Source organism: Ranitomeya imitator, chromosome 6, assembly GCF_032444005.1.
Source record: "Ranitomeya imitator isolate aRanImi1 chromosome 6, aRanImi1.pri, whole genome shotgun sequence".
NCBI classification, from domain to species: Eukaryota; Metazoa; Chordata; class Amphibia; order Anura; family Dendrobatidae; genus Ranitomeya; species Ranitomeya imitator.
The window spans coordinates 225,239,774-225,266,577 of NC_091287.1; positions in this window are offsets into that span (position 1 = coordinate 225,239,774).

A 26,804-nucleotide genomic window follows, 5' to 3' on the forward strand; every position below is an offset into this window, starting at 1 on the left:
CGCTGCCCTGAATTTGATGGATTTGGAGTTTGCTAGGCGCTGTGGGTTTGTCTTGGAGCCCTTGCAGTGTCTTATTCCATTGAGAGGAATTGATGCTACGCCTTTGGCCAAGAATAAGCCTCAGTATTGGACCCAGCTGACCATGTGCATAGCTCCTGCGCACCGGGAGGATATTCACTTTCTGGTGTTGCAAAATCTGCATGATGTGGTCGTGTTGGGGTTGCCATGGCTACAAGTCCATAACCCAGTATTAGATTGGAAATCAATGTCTGTGTCCAGCTGGGGTTGTCAGGGGGTACATGGTGATGTTCCATTTCTGTCTATCTCATTATCCACCCCTTCTGAGGTCCCAGGGTTCTTGTCTGATTACCGGGATGTATTCGATGAGCCCAAGTCCAATGCCCTACCTCCGCATAGGGATTGTGATTGTGCTATCGAGTTGATTCCTGTTAGTAAGTTTCCTAAGGGTCGACTGTTTAATTTATCTGTACCTGAGCATGCCGCTATGCGGAGTTACGTAAAAGAATCCTTGGAGAAGGGTCATATTTGCCCGTCGTCATCGCCATTGGGAGCAGGGTTCTTTTTTATGGCCAAGAAGGATGGTTCGCTGAGACCTTGTATTGATTACCGCCTTCTAAATAAAATCACGGTCAAATTTCAGTACCCCTTGCTGCTGCTATCTGATTTGTTTGCTCGGATTAAGGGGGCTAGTTGGTTCACCAAGATAGATCTTCGTGGTGCATATAATCTTGTGTGTATTAAGCGAGGCGATGAATGGAAAACTGCATTTAACCCTTATCCGGCTGAATAGGTACAATTGTAACTATTCCGTTTTAAAATTGCAATAACTTTTTTTTGAAAAGACGTAGAGGGCTGAAATTTCGTGACATCTCTACATTTTTGGTCCAGAATATATTGGCCAAATTTCAATAAAATATCTCCACCCGCTTCCGAGATAAGGGGTCGAGATCTTTTTGCATCCATAACAAGCTGCATAGGTACAAATGTACCTCATATATTTTGAATGAAGATAATGCAAGGGAAAAAGCATAAATTTTTTTTTAATGATAATGCTATTTAACTATTATAAACAAGTAAAAAACTGTTCATTTACATTATAAAAGAAAATGTAAGAAACTTTTTTTTATTGATTTTCTTTGCAAGTAATGCATGTTGGCTTTGCTACAGAGTGTTCATCGCAAATGGGTTTTACACAAACCACACAAGACTTTCTAGTCTTGCGTTGTTTTCGCCTCAGGTCTCTGCAGACATAGCAACTACCAACAACAGGGGAGGGTCCACGACTACCATGAGGTATTTTGGGGCCAGCTGCTGGCTGCGATGCTACCACAATGCATCGTCCAAGCACCATTTCTACTGCACCTCGAAGAAAATGGTTTCTCATTATCATTTTGTTTGTACTACGATCTTCAATTGCAATCATACACAGCTGATTTGCGAGATCTTTCAGGAACTTTCTTCGTTGATCCTTTGCCCTGAAGCTTGGATTGTGTTCTCTGTAGATGATGTAGGATGCTAACCCACTGACATCAATCATATTGTAGAAAAATGCCAAAGTCCAACGTGATGTTCGTCGTTTCACAGTGTACTCTCCCAACATTTTATCCATAACATCAACGCCACCTTTTGTTATGTTGTAGTATTTTATTATCTCTGGCTTGGCTGCTAGTGTCTCTTCAACTTCTCCCGTCATGTGCATAGATGATAGAAGCACGACTGATTTGTTCTTCTTTGGTACATATGAACAGACTGTTGCATCATGATTGTAGGCAAAATTTGTCGAGTATACAGGCCTTTCTTTGGCAGGCTGCATGTTGTTAGGTAGGAACCTTTTGTTTTTTCTCACTGTACCAACTAGTGTCATGTTCCAGGAGTTCAATACCTTAGCTAGTTCCATGGTTGTAAAGAAGTTATCGGTGGTGACATTTCTTCCAGAGCCTTTATACGAGCTCACTAGGTCCAATACTGTTCGTTCTCCAATGTTTACTTGTCGAGGACCATCAGTTGGTTTCCCAGTGTAGAGCTGACCTTGTAAAGGGTAGGCATTTGATGAGTCACAAGCCCAGAAAATCTTTATGCCATATTTAGCTGGTTTTGAAGGTATATACTGGGTAAATTTAGTATGACCTCTAAATGGAAATAATTGCTCGTCGACGGTGATACAATGATATGGCTTGTAGGCTCTCTCCAGATTACTGTTCAGCATTGTCCAGATGTCCCGTATTGGTGCAGCTTTATCTGTTTGCACACGTTCTGCACGTGTATTTTCGTTGTCAAACCTGATAAATCTGAGTATCATCTTGAAGCGGTCACGAGACATGGCTGCACGTATAAGAGGCAGAGCAGCAACATTCCACATTTCCTCCAGATTCTCTTTGTTGGCTCTGTGCACACCAGCAGTAATCAGTATGCCCAAAAATGCATGAAGTTCAGTTTCAGTAAATTGCTTGAATGTTTTTTGTGGTGGCCGTTTGGAAGAATCAGGAAAACGTTGTACCAGTTCGTTGTTGTAAGCATCACAAACTCTCTTGGCCTTTCGATTCGTTTCCCGTAATATGATGTCACACATCTCGGGAGTCATGATGGACTTGAATAGCTCTTTTGCTGTATATAGGTTGCTGATTGCTGCAGGGCCACCTCTTTGTCGTAGGACATTACGAGATTTTGTTTGTGCATTTGGCAGTGGATTACTGCACCATTGAGTTTCATCCTTAGCAGTCCAAATGTCGCCTGCACTTTGAGGCACAGAATCATCCTCAACACTTTCGTCTGATTCGTATTCATTTTCATGCTCTATGACCATTTCTTGTTCAATGTCTGAATCTTCTTCAGTAACATCCACTTGTGGTACATAGTTTTCATCATCAGATGGAACATATGGTTCATCCTCATGCTCAGAATCAGATTCTTCTAGCATTCGCATTATTTCGTCAGACGTAAATCTGTAAATATGAAAAAATGTAAAATAAATAATTTTCCGAAATACTACATTATTGGCTTTTCACAAAATTATACTAACCTGCAAACACGTTTTCTTGGATTATGGCGGAAACTAGATCCAGCATTACTATCACTCATGATGACTTGCTAGATGAATTTTGGCTTCGTATTTTGTGCTGAATATAAATAAAACATCGTAAAACAATATGTAGATACTAATTATTATCCATTTTTCGTATAAAAATTATACCTATAGTGATAAGTTTCATACAAAATATATGTAAGCCAAGTCCAGGCTGAAAGACAATTTGACTGTTCTGTCCCCACATAATGAGAATAAAGGTATAACTGGCTGTTAGATGCTGTGAGACTTTCCTACCTTCGTTTCCAAGAAATTGAAGACTTCACAAGCCTAGAAATGTGTGCTCACAGCAATGAGATGAACAGCAAAATGGCTAATGAGAGGAGGGAGGCAGGAAGACAAGTAGAAGCCACTCCCAGTTTGAATTAACTTAATTGACAGCAACATAAGTGACCAGTAACAACACTGAACAATAGATATCAGCATAACATTTGTAGCTGAATGAACTTTAGTTTCTGAAACCAAGTAAAGTCTTCCCACAGTGGAGGTATATGTGAAGGTACAATTGTACCTATGCAGCCTGTTAAGGTTGTAAAATTATGCAGCCTGACAAGGGTTAATACGCCCGAGGGCCATTTTGAGTACCTGGTTATGCCATTCGGACTTGCCAATGCTCCATCAGTATTTCAGTCCTTTATGCATGACATCTTCCGAGAGTACCTGGATAAATTCCTGATTGTATACTTGGATGATATTTTGGTCTTCTCGGATGATTGGGAGTCTCATGTGAAGCAGGTCAGAATGGTGTTCCAGGTCCTGCGTGCTAATTCTTTGTTTGTGAAGGGATCAAAGTGTCTCTTTGGTGTTCAGAAGGTTTCATTTTTGGGGTTCATTTTTTCCCCTTCTACTATCGAGATGGACCCTGTTAAGGTCCAGGCCATTTATGATTGGACTCAGCCGACATCTCTGAAGAGTCTGCAAAAGTTCCTTGGCTTTGCTAATTTTTATCGTCGCTTCATCTGTAATTTTTCTATTATTGCTAAACCATTGTCCGATTTGACCAAGAAGGGTGCTGATGTGGTCAATTGGTCGTCTGCTGCTGTGGAAGCTTTTCAAGAATTAAAGCGTCGTTTTTCTTCTGCCCCTATGTTGTGTCAACCAGATGTTTCGCTTCCGTTCCAGGTCGAGGTTGATGCTTCTGAAATTGGAGCGGGGGCTGTTTTGTCGCAAAGAGGTTCTGATTGCTCGGTGATGAAGCCATGCGCCTTCTTTTCCAGGAAGTTTTCGCCTGCTGAGCGAAATTATGATGTTGGCAATCGAGAGTTGCTGGCCATGAAGTGGGCATTCGAGGAGTGGCGTCATTGGCTTGAAGGAGCTAAGCATCGCGTGGTGGTCTTGACTGATCACAAGAACTTGACTTATCTCGAGTCTGCCAAACGGTTGAATCCTAGACAGGCTCGTTGGTCGCTGTTTTTCTCACGTTTTGACTTTGTGGTTTCATACCTTCCGGGCTCTAAAAATGTGAAGGCGGATGCCCTGTCTAGGAGTTTTGTGCCCGATTCTCCGGGTTTGCCTGAGCCGGCGGGTATTCTCAAAGAGGGAGTAATTGTGTCTGCCATCTCCCCTGATTTGCGGTGGGTGCTGCAAAAATTTCAGGCTAATAAACCTAATCGTTGCCCAGCGGAGAAACTGTTTGTCCCTGATAGGTGGACGAATAAAGTTAAATCTGAGGTTCATTGTTCGGTGTTGGCTGGTCATCCTGGAATCTTTGGTATAAGAGATTTAGTGGCTAGATCCTTTTGGTGGCCGTCTTTGTAGCGGGATGTGCGTTCTTTTGTGCAGTCCTGTGGGATTTGTGCTCGGGCTAAGCCCTGCTGTTCTCGTGCCAGTGGGTTGCTGTTGCCCTTGCTGGTCCCGAAGAGGCCTTGGACACATATCTCTATGGATTTTATTTCGGGTCTCTCAAAAAATGTCGGTCATTTGGGTAGTTTGTGATCGCTTCTCTAAGATGATCCATTTGGTACCCTTGTCTAAATTGCCTTCCTCCTCTGATTTGGTGCCATTGTTCTTCCAGCATGTGGTTCGTTTACATGGCATTCCAGAGAACATCGTTTCTGACAGAGGTTCCCAGTTTGTTTCGAGGTTTTGGCGAGCCTTTTGTGCTAGGATGGGCATTGATTTGTCTTTTTCCTCGGCTTTCCATCCTCAGACAAATGGCCAGACTGAACGAACCAATCAGACCTTGGAAACATATCTGAGATGTTTTGTTTCTGCTGATCAGGATGATTGGGTGTCCTTTTTGCCGTTGGCTGAGTTCGCCCTTAATAATTGGGCCAGCTCGGCTTCCTTGGTTTCGCCGTTTTTCTGCAATTCTGGGTTCCATCCTCGTTTCTCTTCAGGGCAGGTTGAGTCTTCGGACTGTCCTGGTGTGGATACTGTGGTGGACAGGTTGCAGCGGATTTGGACTCATGTAGTGGACAATTTGACCTTGTCCCAGGAGAAGGCTCAATGTTTCACTAATCGCAGACGCTGTGTGGGTCCCCGACTTCGTGTTGGGGAATTGGTTTGGTTGTCATCTCCTTATATTCCTATGAAGGTTTCCTCTCCTAAGTTTAAGCCTCGTTTCATTGGTCCATATAGGATTTCTGAGGTTCTTAATCCTGTGTCTTTTCGTTTGACCCTTCCAGATTCTTTTTCCATCCATAACGTATTCCATAGGTCATTGTTGCGGAGATACGTGGCACCTATGTTTCCATCTGTTGATCCTCCTGCCCCGGTTTTGGTGGAGGGGGAGTTGGAGTATAGAGTGGAGATTTTAGATTCTCGTGTTTCGAGAAGGAAACTCCAGTATCTGGTTAAGTGGAAGGGTTATGGTCAGGAAGATAATTCCTGGGTCTTTGCCTCTGATGTCCATGCTGCCGATCTTGTTCGTGCCTTTCATATGGCTCATCCTGGTCGGCCTGGGAGCTCTGGTGAGGGTTCGGTGACCCCTCCTCAAGGGGGGGGTACTGTTGTGAATTCTGTGGTCGAGCTCCATCCTGTGGTCATGAGTGGTACTGCGGCTTCTGAGTTTCCTTCCTCAGGTGATGAGGTTAAGTCGTTAGTTGCTGCTCTATTTAACTCCACCTAGTGCTTTGATCCTGGCCTCCAGTCAATGTTCTAGTATTGGTCTTGCTTCCTCCTGGATCGTTCCTGTGGCCTGTCTGCTCAGCATAAGCTAAGTTCTGCTTGTGTTACTTTTGTTTCTATTTTTTCTGTCCAGCTTGCTATTTTGGTTTTGCTTGCTTGCTGGAAGCTCTGAGACGCAGAGGGAGCACCTCCGTACCGTTAGTCGGTGCGGAGGGTCTTTTTGCCCCTCTGCGTGGTTGTTTGTAGGTTTTTGTGTTGACCGCAAAGCTATCTTTCCTATCCTCGGTCTATTCAGTAAGTCAGGCCTCACTTTGCTAAATCTATTTCATCTCTGTGTTTGTATTTTCATCTTAACTCACAGTCATTATATGTGGGGGGCTGCCTGTTCCTTTGGGGAATTTCTCTGAGGCAAGGTAAGCTTATTTTTCTGTCTTCAGGGTTAGCTAGTTTCTCAGGCTGTGCCGAGTTGCATAGGGAGCGTTAGGCGCAATCCACGGCTACCTCTAGTGTGGTGTGATAGGATTAGGAATTGCGGTCAGCAGAGTTCCCACGTCTCAGAGCTCGTCCTATGTTTTTTGGTTATTGTCAGGTCACTTTGTGTGCTCTGAACTTCAAGGTCCATTGTGGTTCTGAATTACCTATTCATAACATTATGGAATATGTCCGGGTATTTCCGTCTACCCCCAATTCTCAAATGGAAACCTTTGTCATAACCTGATTCAGTAGTGGACATACCACTCTCGCTTCCTGACACACTAGGTTCCATCTTTTTTTGTTGCCACCGATAGATCCTTTGTGTTTCATAATCCTTATTATCACATAGAAATTTCTTAAGTTTTCCCTGGCTGACTTTCTCCTCCCATTTGTCCCCTTCCTTCCCTAGTTCATTGAACCAGATCTCTAAAGATTATTTAGCCAAATTTGACTGCAAAGATTTATGAATTGAGTCCAAATCTTTATCAATATTTACCAGAGAAGCTGTATTATGCTCAATGATAATCTTAATGAAATCTAAAGAGCAATTAGAGTCTGTATCCATTCACTTAGTTGTCAATTCATCACTATTCAGATCAAATGTTGGGTACAACTGTATTCTAAGACCTCTTGGAATTATTTTCTTACTCAAATAGTTTTCTAATGAGGCCCGATTCCAACAAACTTTAGTCTTTTTGTGAAGGGTATTTTTATACTTAAACATTAGTTCTCTGCTGGGTGTGGTAGCATCTTGCGAAACATGAACGGTAGTCTGCTTAAAAATGTCATCCGCCTTAGACCGCCAAGTCTGTTCCTTGGCGCTGAAATCCATCATGTGGACAATCTGCTATAAAAATAGCATCAAGATAATCGAATCAACATAGGTCCCACTAACCATAGGGCACTTCACAATAATGCAACAACTAATCTCACATATATACAGTATATATGTGGGAAGAAGAAGAGATCCCAAATAATCATAAAAGCAATATTTAATAAGAGTTATTAAAAGTACATACAGCTATAAAAAATCAAAATTACCGTAGGGGACAACTAACAAAGCACCAAGGCCCAAATATAATGGTAATATGTTGTTCAAAATTACAATGAGTAATAACAAGATGATCCAAGGTTATTCAAAACAATATATTCAATATCAATATCTAAAGTGCCCAAATAGAACAAATAGCAACATCTAATGGATATAAGGCAGGTGGCAACAAGAAATTGTAGATGTACAATTAGATTAACCTTCCACATATTGCATAATAGAGCACAGTGGCTCATAAACTGTATGGTAATTCTAGTCTAATATTCTAATCCAATGTAATGTAACCTTTTTCATAGGATCCTGATATAGTATTATCAAGGGATTAGGTGGTCATGGTTTACTCTATGGGAAAGGATTAGTACATTAGACTAGAATTACCACACAGTTTATGAGCCACTGTGCTCTATTATGCAATATGTGGAAGGTTAATCTAATGATGCTTTTGTACTGTACATCTACAATTTCCTGTTGCCACCTGCCTTATATGTGGCTACTTTGAAGAACCCATAATATAAGACACATTTTCAGTTATTTCACACTTTTTTGTTAAGTATATAATTCCACATGTGTTAATTCATAGTTTTGATGCCTTCTGTTAGGAGTCGAGTTTCCTCTGCTGCACAGGGGGAATCTCGATCCGTGTCTGCTGCGGTCTCCCATTCGGTATCGGCCGCAGTGGGCTCTGCTCAGCGGAGACGTCGCTCCCAGCGTCTCGCTGGGGCTGATTCGGTGCATAGGGTCACTGCTGCCTTTTCTGGCTTTCCTATGGTACCCTGCACTGATCTGCGGCGAGCGAGCCTCTCTGGGACTAAGTCCTTGTTTACTCACACTGAGCATGCCCAGGGCAGGGTCTCCCATTGGAGGTCGAGGGCCACATGTTCGGTCACATGCTCAGGTGCTGCAGTACATTCCATTGGTCCTTCTGGAAGGTCCTGAAAGGGCAAAACATGCTCAGGTACTGCAGCACTTTCCATTGGTCCTTCTGGAAGGTCCTGAAAGGGCAAAAACTTCAGTAGCAGCTTCCTGTGCTGCAACTATATAAACTGCGCATGACCGCACGGCCATGCGCTAGTATCGTCTTATGCTATATGCTTTGCGCCAATGTGGTCATGTGTTTGAATGTGTTCAGGGACCCGGCTGAAATAAGCCCCTAGAATGCTGGCACCTCCGGCGAGGAGATTGTGTTTAAGTGTGTTCAGGGACCTGGCTGAAATAAGCCCCTAGAATGCTGGCATCTCTGGCGAGGAGTTTTGTATGCATGCATGACCACTCACTGCTCACATCTGGGTAGCTGGCCTGTGCCTCTGTGTAAGTCTAACAGGGCACAGAGCTTTCCTCTCGCGGTTACTCTGTGAAGCTAACAGAGTTGGTATATACCGCCATATAGAGCCGCCATTATTTAGCAGCAGGTGCTTTCCTGCACGGTGGATCCCGGGTTGCGAACGCACCAATTCCATTTAATAAATTATATATTTGGTGCGTTCCGCCAACCCTAACAGTATACTAGCGCCAGGATCTGGCTAAGTAATGGCGGATGAACAGCGATTGCAGGGGTACATCCAGCTGCTGGAGGGCCGGTTGGCGTCTCTTGAGTGTGCAACCTTGGCGGTGGATGTTACCGCAATAGCTGTTCAGGCTGCTAGCGTGGCTGCAGCAGCTTTACCCACTGCCACCTCTGTTCCGACCCTATCTCACCTTCCTTTGCCTGAGAGATACTCTGGGGACAGTAAGTCCTGTAGGGGTTTCGTGAGCCAATGTGGTATACACCTCGAGCTTCTGGCTGCACGTTTCCCTACTGAGCGGGCAAAGGTGGGATTCATAATCTCTCTCCTGTCGGACAGAGCGTTGGAGTGGGCTACGCCGCTGTGGGAGCACAACGATCATGTGGTGCAGAGTGTTCCTAGGTTTCTGGACACTCTGAAACAGGTCTTTTTAGGACCTCAAGTCACCCATGATACAGCGCTCCAACTGCTGGCTTTGACTCAGGGTTCAACCATGGTCAGCCATTTTGCTGTTCACTTCCGGACATTAGCGTCTGAGTTGGAATGGCCAGATAAAACCCTCATTCCCGTATTTTGGAGGGGGCTGGCTGACCATGTGAAGGACGCTTTGGCCACTAGGGAGATTCCCGCCACACTGGATGAGCTCATAGCCGTGTCTACTCGTATTGACCTCCGTTTTAACGAGCGGAGGTTGGAGCGAGCCCAGTGTAGGCAGAGGTTTCGGCTGGCTCCCACCTTCGCCAAACCTTTGGAATCTCCAGTCCAGGCATCCGAGTGACATGAGGCCTTAGAGGTGACACGAGCGGGATCCAAGTCTCAGTCTGCCCGTGCACATAAGGTCCGTCTTGTTTGCCAGCAGTCAGGACACCTTGCCTCCAAGGGTCCTCAGCGGTCGGGGAAACGTCAGCGTCTAGTGGCAGTTGGAGGAGGTACACTAGACACGGCGACGTTTGCCTCAAAGTTGTCCTTCAAGGGGACAATTACCATAGGCCCATCCACTCTTATGGTCGAGCTATGCGTGGATTCTGGGGCAGAGGGTAACTTTATGTCTTCCGCTTTTGCCCAGCGTCACGCAATGCCCTTGGTGATGCTCGCCAAGCCGGTAACCGTTCGAGTGGTAAATGGGTCAACACTACCTTCACAGATTACCCACCAAACCATTCCTTTCATGCTATCTGTGTCTCCATCACATCAGGAGATAATCTCCCTATTAGTCATTCCTGAGGGAATTGATGAGGTCCTGTTGGGGATACCATGGCTTCGCTACCATTCTCCTCATATTGAGTGGTCCTCTGGGAGAATTTTGGGTTGGAGTAAATCTTGCGAGGGTAGATGTCTGAGGGAGTGCGTTCAGGTTGCTACTACACAGGTACCCGCAGATCTTTCCTCTCTCCCCAAGCACTATTGGCCCTATGCAGACGTGTTCTCCAAAAGAGCTGCGGAGACCCTTCCGCCTCACCGCCCCTATGACTGTCCTATTGACCTCTTGCCTGGTGCTGAGCCTCCCCGGGGTCGAGTCTATCCGTTATCTCTCCCGAAGACGGAGGCAATGTCCCAGTACATCCAGGAGAATCTGGCAAGAGGATTCATTAGGAAGTCAGTGTCACCGGCAGGGGCTGGGTTCTTCTTCGTACAGAAGAAGACTGGAGACTTACGTCCATGCATAGACTACAGGGGTCTTAATGCCATCACCGTTAAGAACAAGTACCCACTACCCCTGATATCTGAGCTGTTTGATAGGCTACGGGGAGCGAGGGTATTTACAAAGTTAGATCTGCGGGGTGCTTACAACCTGATTCGCATCCGTGAGGGGGATGAATGGAAGACGGCTTTTAACACCAGGGATGGGCACTATGAATATCTGGTGATGCCCTTCGGGCTCTGTAATGCCCCAGCCGTTTTCCAAGACTTTGTCAACGACATCTTCCGGGATATGCTCACCACCTCGGTCGTAGTCTATCTGGATGATATTCTCATCTTCTCTCCAGATATTGACTCCCATCGGAGAGATGTTCGCAAAGTCTTCGACCTCTTACGGGCAAACTCCCTCTACGCGAAGTTGGAGAAGTGTGTTTTTGAGCAGGAGTCCTTGCCTTTCCTTGGTTATATCATCTCTGCCCAGGGTTTGGCTATGGATCCTGCCAAGCTACAGGCTGTAATGGACTGGCAGGAACCCCATTCTCTTAAAGGGGTGCAGCGCTTTATGGGGTTCATTAATTACTATCGCCAGTTCATTCCACACTTCTCAACTTTGGTAGCTCCCTTGGTTGCCCTCACCAAGAAGGGAGCAAATCCCAAGTTGTGGTCAGAGGAGGTCTCCAAAGCCTTTCTCTCGATCAAGTCACACTTCGCTAGCGCTCCCATCCTACATCGCCCGGATGTTGATAAGCCATTTATCTTGGAGGTGGATGCCTCATCCGTTGGTGCTGGAGCAGTCCTTTTCCAAAAGGATGCTCAAGGTCGGAAGCATCCTTGCTTCTTCTTCTCCAAGACCTTCACACCAGCGGAGAGGAATTATTCCATCGGGGACAGGGAGTTGCTGGCCATGAAGTTGGCTTTTTCGGAGTGGAGACATCTCTTGGAGGGAGCTCGCTTTCCCTTCCAAGTCTTCACTGACCACAAGAACTTGGTGTATCTGCAAACGGCCCAGCGGCTGAATTCTCGCCAGGCTAGATGGTCTCTGTTCTTCTCCCGGTTCCATTTTACTCTCCATTTCCTCTCCGGGGAGAAGAACGTTCGTGCTGACGCTCTCTCCCGCTCCGTGGTGTCATCGGAGGAGGAGGAGGAGGAGCCTCGGCTTATTGTCCCTTCTGAGAGCCTGAGAACTGTAGCTCCGGTTTCGCTAGAGTCTGTGCCCCCGGGCAAGACTTTTGTACCAGCTAACTTGCGACCGGAGGTTCTCTCTTGGGCTCACTCCTCCAGAGTGGGTGGGCATTTTGGGACCAAGAGGACATCTGAGCTTCTGGCGAGAACATACTGGTGGCCGCATATGGCCCGAGATGTCAAGGACTATATTCAGGCGTGCGTTTCTTGCGCCCAGAATCGGTCTCCTCGGCAACGGCCTGCTGGGTTGCTTTACCCTCCACCGGTGGCAGACAGGCCCTGGGAGATGGTCGGGATGGACTTTGTGGTGGGTCTACCCAAGTCGCGTGGCTGCTCCATTATTTGGGTTGTCGCCGACCATTTCTCCAAGATGGTGCATTTGGTGCCGCTTCCTCGGTTACCCTCAGCACGGGCCTTGGCGGTGTTGTTCATTAAACACGTTTTCCGTTTGCATGGTATGCCTGATAAGATTGTCAGCAATCGAGGTCCCCAGTTCGCATCTCGGTTTTGGAGAGAGCTCTGCCGTTTACTCAGCATAGAGTTAAACCTCTCCTCTGCATACCATCCCGAGACGAATGGGTTGGTGGAGAGAACCAACCAGACTCTGGTGACATATTTGCGACATTTCGTCTCTGCTAGGCAGGATGACTGGGCATCTTTGCTACCTTGGGCGGAATTTGCCCTGAACAACGCCGTAGCCGATTCCACTGGTCAAACTCCTTTTCTCCTTAATTACGGCCAGCATCCGCGTGTCCCTGTGCCCATGCCCGTGTCATCCACCGATTCTAGGGTGGCAGACTGGGCGGTGGAGGCACGTGACATCTGGGACCGCACACAGGATGCCATCCGGGCCTCCAAGGAGAGAATGAGGGTTTCGGCTGATACACACCGGCGCCCCGCTCCGGTCTTTGCTCCTGGCGACTTAGTGTGGCTCTCCGCCCGTAACATCAGGCTGCGAGTTGAGTCCACTAAGTTTGCTCCTCGCTACATTGGCCCGTTTAAGGTTCTGGAACAGGTCAACCCTGTGGTCTACCGTTTGGCTATTCCTCCACGCCTTGGTATCACCGATACTTTCCACGTTTCCCTCTTAAAGCCCGTTCATTTGTCCCGGTTTTCCGAGTCATCTGCTGGGACATCGGGTTCATCCACGGATGAGTTTGAGGTGAATGCTATTGTGGGGTGCAAGGTGGTACGTGGCAAGAAATTTTATCTGGTGGACTGGAAGGGTCACGGCCCAGAGGATAGAACCTGGGAGCCTGTGGAGCACATTCGGGCTCTGCTGCTTATCGCAGCTTTTGAGCGTAGTGAGGCTCAAGGAGGGGGGGGCCCTAGGAGGGGGGTAATGTTAGGAGTCGAGTTTCCTCTGCTGCACAGGGGGAATCTCGATCCGTGTCTGCTGCGGTCTCCCATGCGGTATCGGCCGCAGTGGGCTCTGCTCAGCGGAGACGTCGCTCCCAGCGTCTCGCTGGGGCTGATTCGGTGCATAGGGTCACTACTGCCTTTTCTGGCTTTCCTATGGTACCCTGCACTGATCTGCGGCAAGCGAGCCTCTCTGGGACTAAGTCCTTGTTTACTCACACTGAGCATGCCCAGGGCAGGGTCTCCCATTGGAGGTCGAGGGCCACATGTTCGGTCACATGCTCAGGTGCTGCAGTACATTCCATTGGTCCTTCTGGAAGGTCCTGAAAGGGCAAAACATGCTCAGGTACTGCAGCACTTTCCATTGGTCCTTCTGGAAGGTCCTGAAAGGGCAAAAACTTCAGTAGCAGCTTCCTGTGCTGCAACTATATAAACTGCGCATGACCGCACGGCCATGCGCTAGTATCGTCTTATGCTATATGCTTTGCGCCAATGTGGTCATGTGTTTGAATGTGTTCAGGGACCCGGCTGAAATAAGCCCCTAGAATGCTAGCACCTCCGGCGAGGAGATTGTGTTTAAGTGTGTTCAGGGACCCGGCTGAAATAAGCCCCTAGAATGCTGGCATCTCCGGCGAGGAGTTTTGTATGCATGCATGACCACTCACTGCTCACATCTGGGTAGTTGGCCTGTGCCTCTGTGAAAGTCTAACAGGGCACAGAGCTTTCCTCTCGCGGTTACTCTGTGAAGCTAACAGAGTTGGTATATACCGCCATATAGAGCCGCCATTATTTAGCAGCAGGTGCTTTCCTGCACGGTGGATCCCGGGTTGCAAACGCACCAATTCCATTTAATAAATTATATATTTGGTGCGTTCCGCCAACCCTAACACCTTCAGTGTGAATTTACAATTTTCATAGTCATAAAAATACAGAGAAATCTTTAAATAAGAGGGTGTGTCCAAACTTTTGGTCTGTACTGTACATATATATATATATATATATATATATATAAACAAAAAGCAGCACCAAAAGAAGACAAAGGGTGCAAAAAATCCTTCCAGGTATATACCAAACCTCATGCTATTGTCCAGAAAAATGAAGGCAGCACTCCAATAGAAAATATATATATATATATATATATATATGTTAGATCAGTTGTTGCTCCATATAGTATAATTCACTCCTCATAGGCAAACTACTTTGTATAATGCACTCCCCATAAGCAGACTCTTTATAGTATAATGAGTCCCCATAGGCTTACTCTATATCGTATAATGCTTTCCCCATAAACAGACTCTATACAGAATAATGCACTCCCCATAAGCAGACTCTATATAGTATAACACACTCCCCATAGGCAGGCTCTATATAATGTAATGCACCCACCATAGGGAGTGTAACGGGGTCTACCAAGCTGGGGTACCTCTTTCAGTACCACCCCGTGTTTCAGGAGGTCCACTCTGCTTTGGCTGGAGTCTGAATGAAGGATGCTGGCTGGAATTGCTTAGTTACATGGGCGCATATAAAAGATCACTGCTTCTCCACATATTTCCAGTCTGACAACACTTTACTCCCAGGACACAGAATATACCACACAGATACAGAGGGCAGGTCAATAGAAAGCGGTAGGCCAGACATACATTACAATAGTCGCAGGTGGCCGGAGCCTGCCGATATTTACTGTGGGAATTACAAAGGTGGGGGGCGGACAAAAGGGGACTATCGTGTCCCCTCTGCCCAGGGGCGCAGCCTGTGGGCTGATGCATTGGGGACATGCATCTCACATGGAACCGATTATACATACATATAACTGCACAACATATTCTGGGTGCTGAGTGGTTCCGTAACACGTAACACGGCTCCCCTTTTCAATGATGCGATCGGCATACACAGTCTGATCCTTAACGGATCGGTTTGGGGATGACCGAAGTTTATGGGGTTGGTACAAGTTCCATTTGTCGACTTAGCCCATTGGCGTTACCGTTTTGTTTGCCGGGTCTGTAGTGGATGGTGAAGTCCAGAGGTTGTAGGGCTAAACTCCACCGCAGCAATCTGGCGTTGTCTCCGGAGTCCCGATTAAGCCAGACTAGGGGATTATGGTCTGTTAGGAGGGAAAACTGTCATCCATACAAATATGGTTGCATCTTTTTGAGTGCCCATACTACCGCCAGGCACTCCTTCTCGATGGCCGCATAGCTTACTTCACAGGGCAGTAGTTTCCGACTCAGGTAAGCTACCGGGTGTTCTTGGCTGTCCGGCCCGACTTGGCTCAGTACTGCCCCCAATCCAAACATAGAGGCGTCTGTGTGAACAAGGAAACGTTTAGTTGGATTGGGTGCAGCCAATACAGGAGTATTGGTGAGGATGTCCTTTAGTTGGCGGAAGGCTTCGTCACACTCTGGGATCCAAGTTACCTGATGGGGTTGGTTCTTACGGGTCAGATCAGTGAGGGGCTTGGCTACGCTGCTGTAATTGGGAACAAATTTCCTGTAGTACCCCACTGTCCCATGACCTGGGTTTTAGTGTGTGGAATGGGCCATTTGGCTATGGCCTCAATCTTGGCTGGTTCTGGTTTCTGTTTCCCACTTGCCACCCAATGCCCTAAATACTGAACCTCTGCTTTGCCCATGTGACACTTGTTTGGGTTCAGGGTGATTCCGGCCTTGTGGATCCTGTCCAATACTGTCTCTAGGTGATTTAGATGCTCTTCCCATGTCACACTGTAGATGGTGATGTCGTCCATGTAGGCACAAGCATAGTCCTGGAGACCATCCAGAAGCTGGTCAGCTAGCCTCTGGAAGGTTGCCAGGGCATTCTTCAACCCGAATGGCATAACTCGAAACTGGAATAAGCCGAACGGGGTGACAAATGCCGACTTGGAAATAGCGTCAGGACTAAGGGGAATCTGCCAGTAGCCTTTGCATAGATCGATGGTGGTCAAATACTTTGCCCCCGCTAGCCGGTCTAACAACTCATCCACACGCGGAATGGGATATGCATCCGTCACTGTTTTCTCATTGAGCTTACGATAGTCTACACAAAACTGTGTCGTCCCATCCTTCTTGGACACTAACACTACGGGGGATGTCCAGGGACTATCTGACTCTTCAATGACCCCTAAACACAACATCTCTTGTATCTCTTGTCGCATTCCCTCTCGTACAGACTCAGGGACGCGGAAGGGGTTTTGTCGCAGGGGGGTCTGATCCTGGGCCTCAACCTTGTGTTGTGCCAGGCGAGTGTACCCTGGTCTGCCCGAAAACATCCTCTGTCGCTGCCCCAACAACTCCTCCGCCTGCTGTCTCTCCTGGGGTCTTCACCCAAGTGTACCTGGTTCCTTGTTTTAGACTGAGTCCTTTCCCCTAAGACATCTAGCAAGGGAAGTCCGGCTAAATCCTCTGCTTCAGGTGCACAGATGGCCACTACCTCTTCATGGTGCTTCCGGTAGGGCTTCAGCATATTCACTTGGAACATGCGGATAACCCTGGGGTCGTCACAATCGGCGACATTATAGGTTGTGTCAGCTATTTTCCCCACTACCTGGTAGGGCCCCTGCCATGCAGCTTGGAACTTGTTCTGCCTAGTGGGCTCTAACACCAGGACCTTCTGTCCTATTTCCAAGGTGCGCTCTCTGGCCCTCCGATCGTACCATATGCGCTGGCGCCGCTGGGTCACCTGCATGCTCTCACGTACAGCCTGGGTCAGCTCCTGTAGGCGGTCCCGGAATTCCAGCACATAGGGTACAATAGGTACCCCTTCTATGAGGCCCTCCCCTTCCCAGTGTTCTAGCACTAAGTCTAGGAGTCCCCTTACCCGTCTCTCATATACCAGCTCGAACGGGGAGAACCCCTTGGATTCTTGGGGCACCTCTCGATACGTAAACAGGAGGTATGGCAAGAATTTCTCCCAGTCCCTGTAGGTCCTGGTAAAAGTCCCAATGAGTTGTTTTAACGTCCCGTTAAAGCATTCACACAACCCATTGGTTTGTGGGTGGCACGGGACGCTTCTAATGGACTTTACGCCACACAGCTTCCACAGTTGGTTGGTCACCTCTGCTGTAAACTGGGTAACCTGGTCCTAGATAATCTCCTGGGGAAATCCAACCCGTGAGAAAACCTGGAGCAGGGCGCCCGCCACCGTCTCTGCCAGTATGTTAGGTAACGCAACCGCCTTTGGATACCGTGTGGCATAATCTACCACTGTCAATATATACATTTTCCCTAATGGACTGGGTTTAAATAATGGCCCTATCAGATTGACCGCTACTCGGCTAAATGGTTCCTCCACAATGGGGAGGGGGCGCAATTTGGCCTTGCATCGATCTTCCCTCTTGCCAATGCGCTGGCAACTGTCACAGGTCTGGAAGTACTGATGAATATCATAGGTTACCCCCAGCCAAAAGAAGTTTTGTGTCAGACGATGCCTGGTGCGACTGATGCCGAAGTGCCCGGCCAAGGGTATGTCATGAGAGATTCGCAGTAACTCCTGCCTATACTTCTTGGGAACTACCAGCTGTCGTTTTATAGTGGGGCTCATCCCTGTGTGGTGCTGCTCTGTGATCCGGTAGAGGAGTCCCTGCTTCCATGCAAACTGTTCCCCTTCCAGTACCCCTCTCCCCTCCTGTGCCTTCCCACAATATCCCTCCAATGAAGGATCCTCAAATAACTCCCTCTTAAATTCATCTGGGGTGACCCAAGAAATGTGTCTGGCTATGGAAATACGTCTAGGGCTGGGATGTCTTAACTGGGCCTCCTCTGAATGTGATTCCGCCTCCGCAGCTCGAGCTTGTCTCCGGGTGGTCACAGGATATGTCTCAGCCAGAGGGGCAACATGAGCCCCAAGTTATTTCCCAGCAAGACGTCTGCAGGCAAATCCTCCATCAAGCCGACCTCAACAAGGCCATCCCGACTCCCCCGTTCAGGTGAATCCTGGCAGTGGGAAGTCGATGTATAGCTCCCCCTGCTACACGGACTGCCACTATGCGGTCCGTCTTCTCTTGGTCCCGGATGAGATGAGGCTTCACAAGGGTCAAAGTTGCCCCGGAATCTCTTAGTCCCTGCATACATTTCCCATTAACCCACACGACCTGTCGATGCTGTTGTCAATTATCTGCCCGGGCTGCCTGCACGGGGTCTACTTCATGCTGCACTTCCTCCAGCTCTTCCACCCCTTGGTTAGTCATAGCCCCCAATGCCGGGTCAGCGTCGCCTTGGTAGCAGTGTACAGCAGCCCGGCAGAAGGTAGCTGTTCCCGCCTTTGGACACTGGGTATGCTGAGTCCGGTTGGGACATTGTCTTTGCAGGTGACCCAGCTGACAGCAGGTGTGGCATCGTGCCCCAGGGGGACTATGGTAGGCCGGGTTTCTAGCTGATCCCCCTACAATCTTTGGTGGTTTGGGGCCCTCCAGGTACATGTGCAGACCCCTAGTGACCATCTTTGATCCGGACAACTGAGGCCTCCTGGCATCATGATGTTCATCGGCCAGACAAGCGGCTTCCTCAAGAGTCATTGTCCGCCTGTCCCAAAGCCATTCCTGTGTAACACGCAACAGGGAGAATTTGTAGTTTAATTCACCCCTGTCATGATCTCCACTCAATTCCTATCTGATTTGTTTCCTTGTGTAGGGGCTGTCAGTCTGTTTTGGTTGTGCTGGGTCTGTGTTCACATCCCTTCATTACTAGTCTTCTATACACTTGTTGCTGCCTGTGTAAGACAGATCTCTCTGTGCTCTGTGCCTGACCAAGCTTGACTTGATTTCCTACCCAGACTTTGACCATTTGCTTGTGTCCTGACTTTTCTTGTGCCTGTTCCCTGTAAACTATTTTGTCTTTAAGGCTTTCCTGACCTCGGCTCGTGTATTGGAATTTGTCTCTGACTACACCTTATTGTACTGCGCCATTTCCTGGACCTGACCTCAGATTGTTTGACCTCCCGTTCGGAGGTGCACAAAACTATGGTGGATCGCATTTATGCACACCTAAAATGACAGACACCGTCCTGATCATAGGTCCTGTGGCATTCACAGTGCCTCCATCTGCCTCATAGGGAATCTTCTGCAGGCAGTTCTGTCTGAATTTTGAATTTCAGAGATTTACATGGAAACCCCGATATAGTGTAGAGCACAGCATAAATGTGCTCCAAGCCTTACTGTGATCTTTGGGAGGCAGAATGAAAAAATCCACAACAGGTGAAGAATTAGTTTTATTTATTTTTTCATCGTTGCTCATGCAGTGTAAGTGATTAGTCGACTTTATTCTTCGGGTCGGTGTGATTGCAGTGATATCAAATTTATAACGGAATTTTATGTTTGGCTGCTGTCACACACTAAAAGAATTTTTTTTGCTTCTTTTTTGCAAGAAGAAGAAGTTTTTGCATCACCATATTTTGTGAGCTATAATGTTTCCATATTTCGTCCCACAGAGACATGTGAGGGCTTGTTTTTCTGTGGAACAAGCTGACATTTTCAGGTACAAGACATTTTTTGATCGCTTTCTATTACAGTTTTTGTGGAGGAAGAATGACCAACAACCAGCAATTCAGGAATTGGTTTTGTGTGTGGTAAAATTGATAAGGCTGCTTTATTCTTCAGGTCAGTACAATTACAGTGATATCCCATTAATATTTTTTTATGTTTTGGCGCTTTTACACAATATTAATTTTTATGGAAAAAGAAATATTTTTGCATTGCATTATTCTGAGAGCTATAACTTTTTTATTTTTCTGCTGATGGAGCTGAATCGTGGCTTGTTTTTTATGGACAAGATGGCATTTTCAGTGATACTAATTTTGTTTACATTCATCTTTTTGATTGTGTTTTATTCCACTTTTTCCAAGTGGTATGATGATAACGCATACTTTGCTACTTTTTTTGTGTTTTTTTACAGCGTTGACTGAAGGGCTTAACTAGCATGGCACTTTTATAGACTGGATTATATTAAGGCGATACCAAACTTGTGTACTTTTTTTAACCAAAGAAATGTCCATGAATATATCATGTTAGTAAGGTGATCTTAAAAAGAGAGTAAGCCCCAATGCAGTCAGAAATATGGGTGCTTTAATGATATACAAAACCTACAAAATGGATAACAAGTACCCAGACACACCACTGAAGAGAGGTACAGTGCCTTGCAAAAGTATTCAGCCCCCTGGAACTGTTCAACCTTTTCCCACATCATGCTTCAAACATAAAGATACCAAATGTAAATTTTTGGTGAAGAATCAACAACAAGTGGAACACAATTGTGAAGTTGATCGAAATGTATTATTTTTAATTTTTGTGGAAATCCAAACTGAAACTGAACTGAAAAGTGTGGCGGGCAATATTATTCGGCCCCTTTACTTTCAGGGCAGCAAACTAATTCCAGAAGTTTATTGTGGATCTCTGAATGATCCAATGTTGTCCTAAATGCCTAATGATGATAAATATAATCCACCTGTGTGTAATCAAGTCTCCGTATAAATGCACCTGCTCTGTGATAGTCTCAGGGTTCTGGTTGAAGCACAGAGAGCATCATGAATACCAAGGAACACAACAGGCAGGTCGTAATACTGTGGTGGAGAAGTTTAACCCCTTTACCCCCAATTCTGACCACTGTCCCTTTATGAGGTTATAACTCTGGAACGCTTCAACGGATCCCGGTGATTCTGACACTGTTTTCTCGAGACATATTGTACTTCATGATAGTGGTAAAATTTCTTTGATATTACCTGCGTTTATTTGTGAAAAAAATGGAAATATGGCAAAAATTTTGAAAATTTCACAATTTTCCAACTTTGAATTTTTATGAAATTAAATCACAGAGATATGTCACACAAAATACTTAATAAGTAACATTTCCCACATGTCTACTTTACATCAGCACAATTTTGGAACCAAAATTTTTTTTTGTTAGGGAGTTATAAGGGTTAAAAGTTGACCAGCAATTTCTCATTTTTACAGCACCATTTTATTTTAGGGACCACATCTCATTTGAAGTCATTTTGAGGGGTCTACATGATAGAAAATACCCAAGTGTGACACCATTCTAAAAACTGCACCCCTCATGGTGCTCAAAACCATATTCAAGAAATTTATTAACCCTCCAGGTGTTTCACAGGAATTTTTGGAATGTTTAAATAAAATTTAACATTTAACTTTTTTTCACAAAAAATATACTTCAGCTCCAATTTGTTTTATTTTACCAAGGGTTACAGGAGAAAATGGACACCAAACCTTGTTGTACAATTTGTCCTGAGTATGCCGATACCCCATAAGTTGAGGTAAACCACTGTTTGGGCGCATGACAGAGCTTGGAAGCGAAGGAGCACCATTTGACTTTTCAATGTAAAAATGACTGGAATTGAGATGGGACGCCATGTTGCGTTTGGAGAGCCACTGATGTGCCTAAACATTGAAACCCCCCACAAGTGACACCATTTTGGAAAGTAGACCCCCTAAGGAACTTATCTAGAGGTGTGGTGAGCACTTTGACCCACCAAGTGCTTCACAGAAGTTTATAATGCAGAACCGTAAAAATAAAAAATCATTTTTTTTTCACAAAAATTATCTTTTCGCCCCCAATTTTCTATTTTCCCAATGGTAAGAGAAGAAATTGGAACCAAAAAGTTGTTGTACAATTTGTCCTGAGTACGCTGATATCCCATATGTGGGGGTAAACCACTGTTTGGGCGCATGGGAGAGCTCGGAAGGGAAGGAGCGCCGTTTGACTTTTCAATGCAAAATTCACAGGACATGAGATGGGACGCCATGTTGCGTTTGGAGAGCCACTGATGTGCCTAAACATTGAAACCCCCCACAAGTGACACCATTTTGGAAAGTAGACCCCCTAAGGAACTTATCTAGATGTGTGGTGAGCACTTTGACCCACCAAGAGCTTCACAGAAGTTTATAATGCAGAGCCGTAAAAATCAAACAAAAATTTTTTCCCACAAAAATTATTTTTTAGCCCCTAGTTTTGTATTTTCCCGAGGGTAACAGGAGAAATTGGACCCCAAAAGTTGTTGTGCAATTTGTCCTGAGTGCGCTGATACCCCATATGTGGGGGGAGACCACCGTTTTTTGCACATGGGAGGGCTCGGAAGGGAAGGAGCGCCGTTTGGAATACAGACTTAGATGAAATGGTCTGCAGACGTCACATTGCGTTTGCAGAGCCCCTAATGTACCTAAACAGTAGAAACCCCCCACAAGTGACCCCATATTGGAAATTAGACCCCCCAAGGAACTTATCTAGATGTGTTGTGAGAACTTTGAGCCCCCAAGTGTTTCACTACAGTTTCTAACGCAGAGCCGTGAAAATAAAGAAAAAAATTCCCCCCAAAATTATATTTTAGCCCACAGTTTTGTATTTTCTCGAAGGTAACAGGAGAAATTGGACCCCAATAGTTGTTGTCCAATTTGTCCTGTGTGCGCTGATGCCCCATATGTGGGGGGAACCACCGTTTGGGCGCATGGGAGGGCTCGGAAGGGAAGGAGCGCCATTTGGAATGCAGACTTAGATGGAATGGTCTGCAGGCGTAACATTGCGTTTGCAGAGCCCCTAATGTACCTAAACAGTAGAAACCCCCCACAAGTGACCCCATATTGGAAACTAGACCCCCCACGAACTTATCTAGATGTGTTGTGAGAACTTTGAGCCCCCAAGTATTTCACTACAGTTTATAACGCAGAGCCGTGAAAATAAAAAATCTTTTTTTTTCCCACAAAAATTATTTTTTAGCCCCCAGTTTTGTATTTTCTCAAGGGTAACAGGAGAAATTGGACCCCAAAAGTTGTTGTCCAATTTGTCCTGAGTACGCTGATACCCCATATGTTGGGGTAAACTCTTGTTTGGGCACACGGGAGAGCTCGGAAGGGAAGGAGCACTGTTTTACTTTTTCAACGCAGAATTGGCTGGAATTGAGATCGGACGCCATGTCGCGTTTGGAGAGCCCCTGATGTGTCTAAACAGTGGAAACCCCCCAATTATAACTGAAACCCTAATCCAAACACACTCCTAACCCTAATTCCAACGGTAACCCTAACCACACCTCTAACCCAGACACACCCCTAACCCTAATCCCAACCCTATTCCCAACCGCAAATGTAATCCAAACCCTAACCCTAACTTTAGCCCCAACCCTAACTGTAGCCTTAACCCTAACTGTAGCCTTAACCCTAGCCCTAACCCTAGCCCTAACCATAACCCTAGCCCCAACCCTAGCCCTAACCCTAGCCCTAACCCTAGCCCTAACCCTAGCACTAGCCCTAACCCTAGCCCTAACCCTAGCCCTAACCCTAACCCTAGCCCTAGCCCTAACCCTAGCCCTAACCCTAGCCCTAACCCTAGCCCTAGCCCTAACCCTAGCCCTAACCCTAGCCCTAACCCTAATGGGAAAATGGAAATAAATACATTTTTTTAATTTTTTTATTTTTCCCTAACTAAGGGGGTGATGAAGGGGGGTTTGATTTACTTTTATAGCAGGTTTTTTAGCGGATTTTTATGATTGGCAGCTGTCACACACTGAAAGACGCTTTTTATTGCAAAAAATATTTTTTGCGTTACCACATTTTGAGAGCTATAATTTTTCCATATTTGAGTCATGTGAGGTCTTGTTTTTTGCGGGACGAGTTGACGTTTTTATTGGTAACATTTTCGGTCACGTGACATTTTTTGATCGCTTTTTATTCCAATTTTTGTGAGGCAGAATTATCAAAAACCAGCTATTCATGAATTTCTTTTGGGGGAGGCGTTTATACCGTTCCACGTTTGGTAAAATTGATAAAGCAGTTTTATTCTTCGGGTCAGTACAATTACAGCGACACCTCATTTATATCTTTTTTTTATGTTTTGGCGCTTTTATACGATAAAAACTATTTTATAGAAAAAATAATTATTTTTGCATCGCTTTATTCTGAGGACTATAACTTTTTTATGTTTTTGCTGATGTTGCTGTGTGGCAGCTCGTTTTTTGCGGGACAAGATGACGCTTTCAGCAGTGCCAAGGTTATTTATATCTGTCTTTTTGATCGCGTGTTATTCCACTTTTTGTTCGGCGGTATGATAATAAAGCATTGTTTTTTGTCTGTTTTTTTTTTTTCTTACGGTGTTTACTGAAGGGGTTAACTAGTGGGAAAGTTTTATAGGTCGGGTCGTTACAGACGTGGCGATACTAAATATGTGTACTTTTATTTATTTTTTTTATTTAGATAAAGAAATGTATTTATGGGAATAATATATATATATTTTTTTCATTATTTAGGTTTTTTTTTTTTTTTTTACACACTTGTAAAAATTTTTTTAACTTTTTTACTTTGTCCCAGGGGGGGACAATACAGATCGGTGATCTGCCAGTTTGCACAGCACTCTGACAGATCACCGATCTGTGAAAGAGCGCTGCAGCGTTACCAAGTGCCTGCTCTGAGCAGGCACTTGGTAAGCCACCTCCCTCCCTGCAGGACCCGGATCCGCGGCCATCTTGGATCCGGGACTTGCTGCAGGGAGGAAGGTAGGAGACCCCTGGAGCAACGCGATCACATCGCGTTGCTGCGGGGGTCTCAGGGAAGCCCGCAGGGAGCCCCCTCCCTGCGCGATGCTTCCCTGCACCGCCGGCACATCGCGATCATGTTTGATCGCGGAGTGCCGGGGGTTAATGTGCCGGGGGCAGTCCGTGACCGCTCCTGGCACATAGTGCTGGATGTCAGCTGCGATAAGCAGCTGACACCCGGCCGCGATCGACCGCGTTCCCCCCGTGAGCGCGGCCGATCGCCTATGACGTACTATTCCGTCCTTGGGAAGTAGGGCCCACCCCACATGGACGGAATAGTACGTCTAATGGCAGAAAGGGGTTAAAGTCAGATTTGGATACAAAATGATTTCCAAAACTTTAAACATCCCAAGGAGCACTGTGCAAGCGATCATATTGAAATGGAAGGAGTATCATACCACTGCAAATCTACCAAGACCCGGCCGTCCCACTAAACTTTCACCTCAAATTAGGAGAAGACTGATCAGAGATGCAGCCAAGAGGCCCATGATCACTCTGGATGAACTGCAGAGACCTACAGCTGAGGTGGGACAGTCTGTCCATAGGACAACAATCAGTCGCACACTGCACAAATCTGGCCTTTATGGATGAGTGGCAAGAAGAAAGCCATTTCTCAAAGATATCCGTAAAAGGTGTAGTTTTAAGTTTGCAACCAGCCACCTGGGAGACATACCAAACAAGTGGAAAAAGGTGCTCTGGTCTGATGAAACCAAAATCGAAATTTTTGGCAACAATGCCAAATGATATGTTTGGCATAAAGGCAACACAGCTCATCACCATGAACACACCATCCCCACTGTCAGACACGGGGGCGGCAGCTTCATGGTTTGGGATTGCTTTTCTTCAGCAGGAACAGGGAAGATGGTTAAAATTGATGGGAAGATGGATGGAGCCAAATACAAGACCATTCTTGAAGAAAACCTGTTAGAATCTGCAAAAGACTTGAGACTGGGACCAAGATTTTTCTTCCAACAAGATAATGATCCCAAATATAAAGCAAAATCTACAATGGAATGGTTCACAAATAAACGTATCAAGGTGTTGGAATGGCCAAGTCAAAGTCCAGACATCAATCCAATCAATCTGTGGAAAGAGCTGAAAACTGCTGTTTAAAGTTGAGCGACTTTTACTTTTTTAGTATTGAGTCAGGTTTCGAGAAACCCGACTTTGTCATAAGTCGGGTCGGGTGAAATCGGCCGATTATTGCGAAAAGTCGGGGGGCGACCGAAACACGAAACCCAATGCAAGTCAATGGGGAATCAAAGTCGGCAGTGAGTGGAGGACAGGAAAACACCTACAGTGCCCATTTTAATGCCAAAAACATCAATTTGTATTACTGAAGCTTGTCAATCTTAATTTACTTTATAATAAGAGTTAGGCATTGAAAATTGGGGGTCATTTGGCTAAAGTTGTGGGGGGGGTAAGGCTGGCTCAAGTTTTTCGTGGGCACAGGAAACGCGGACTACGTCATGGCGGTGGAGCAGGGAGAGGTAAGTATTTCAACTTTTCAAGTGCTGTGATCCTGAGCAAGCAGGGGGGGCCCACTTGTTCACATTGGCACTGGCACAGGGCCCCTCAAAGTACGGCGGTGTGTTTGACGGCGGGGGCACCTCCCACCGGCAGAGACACTTTTGCGTACTATGAGGGGCCCTGTGCCAGTGACGTCGCCAACAAGTATGCCCCCCCACCTGATGAAGGAACCTGCACTTTCATCTGCACCTTCCTCTTTGTCCCCGTGTAAGGTGATATATTAGGCGGGAAGGGGAACCTTACTTTCAGCAGGGTCAGATTCTGGCTGTGTAGCGTGCAAGGGGAATGTAGTGGTCTGGGTCAATGTACCAGCAGACTCATCTAGCAGTGGCTAGGCAATGGGCAGGATGAGGAGGAAACACAGATATAG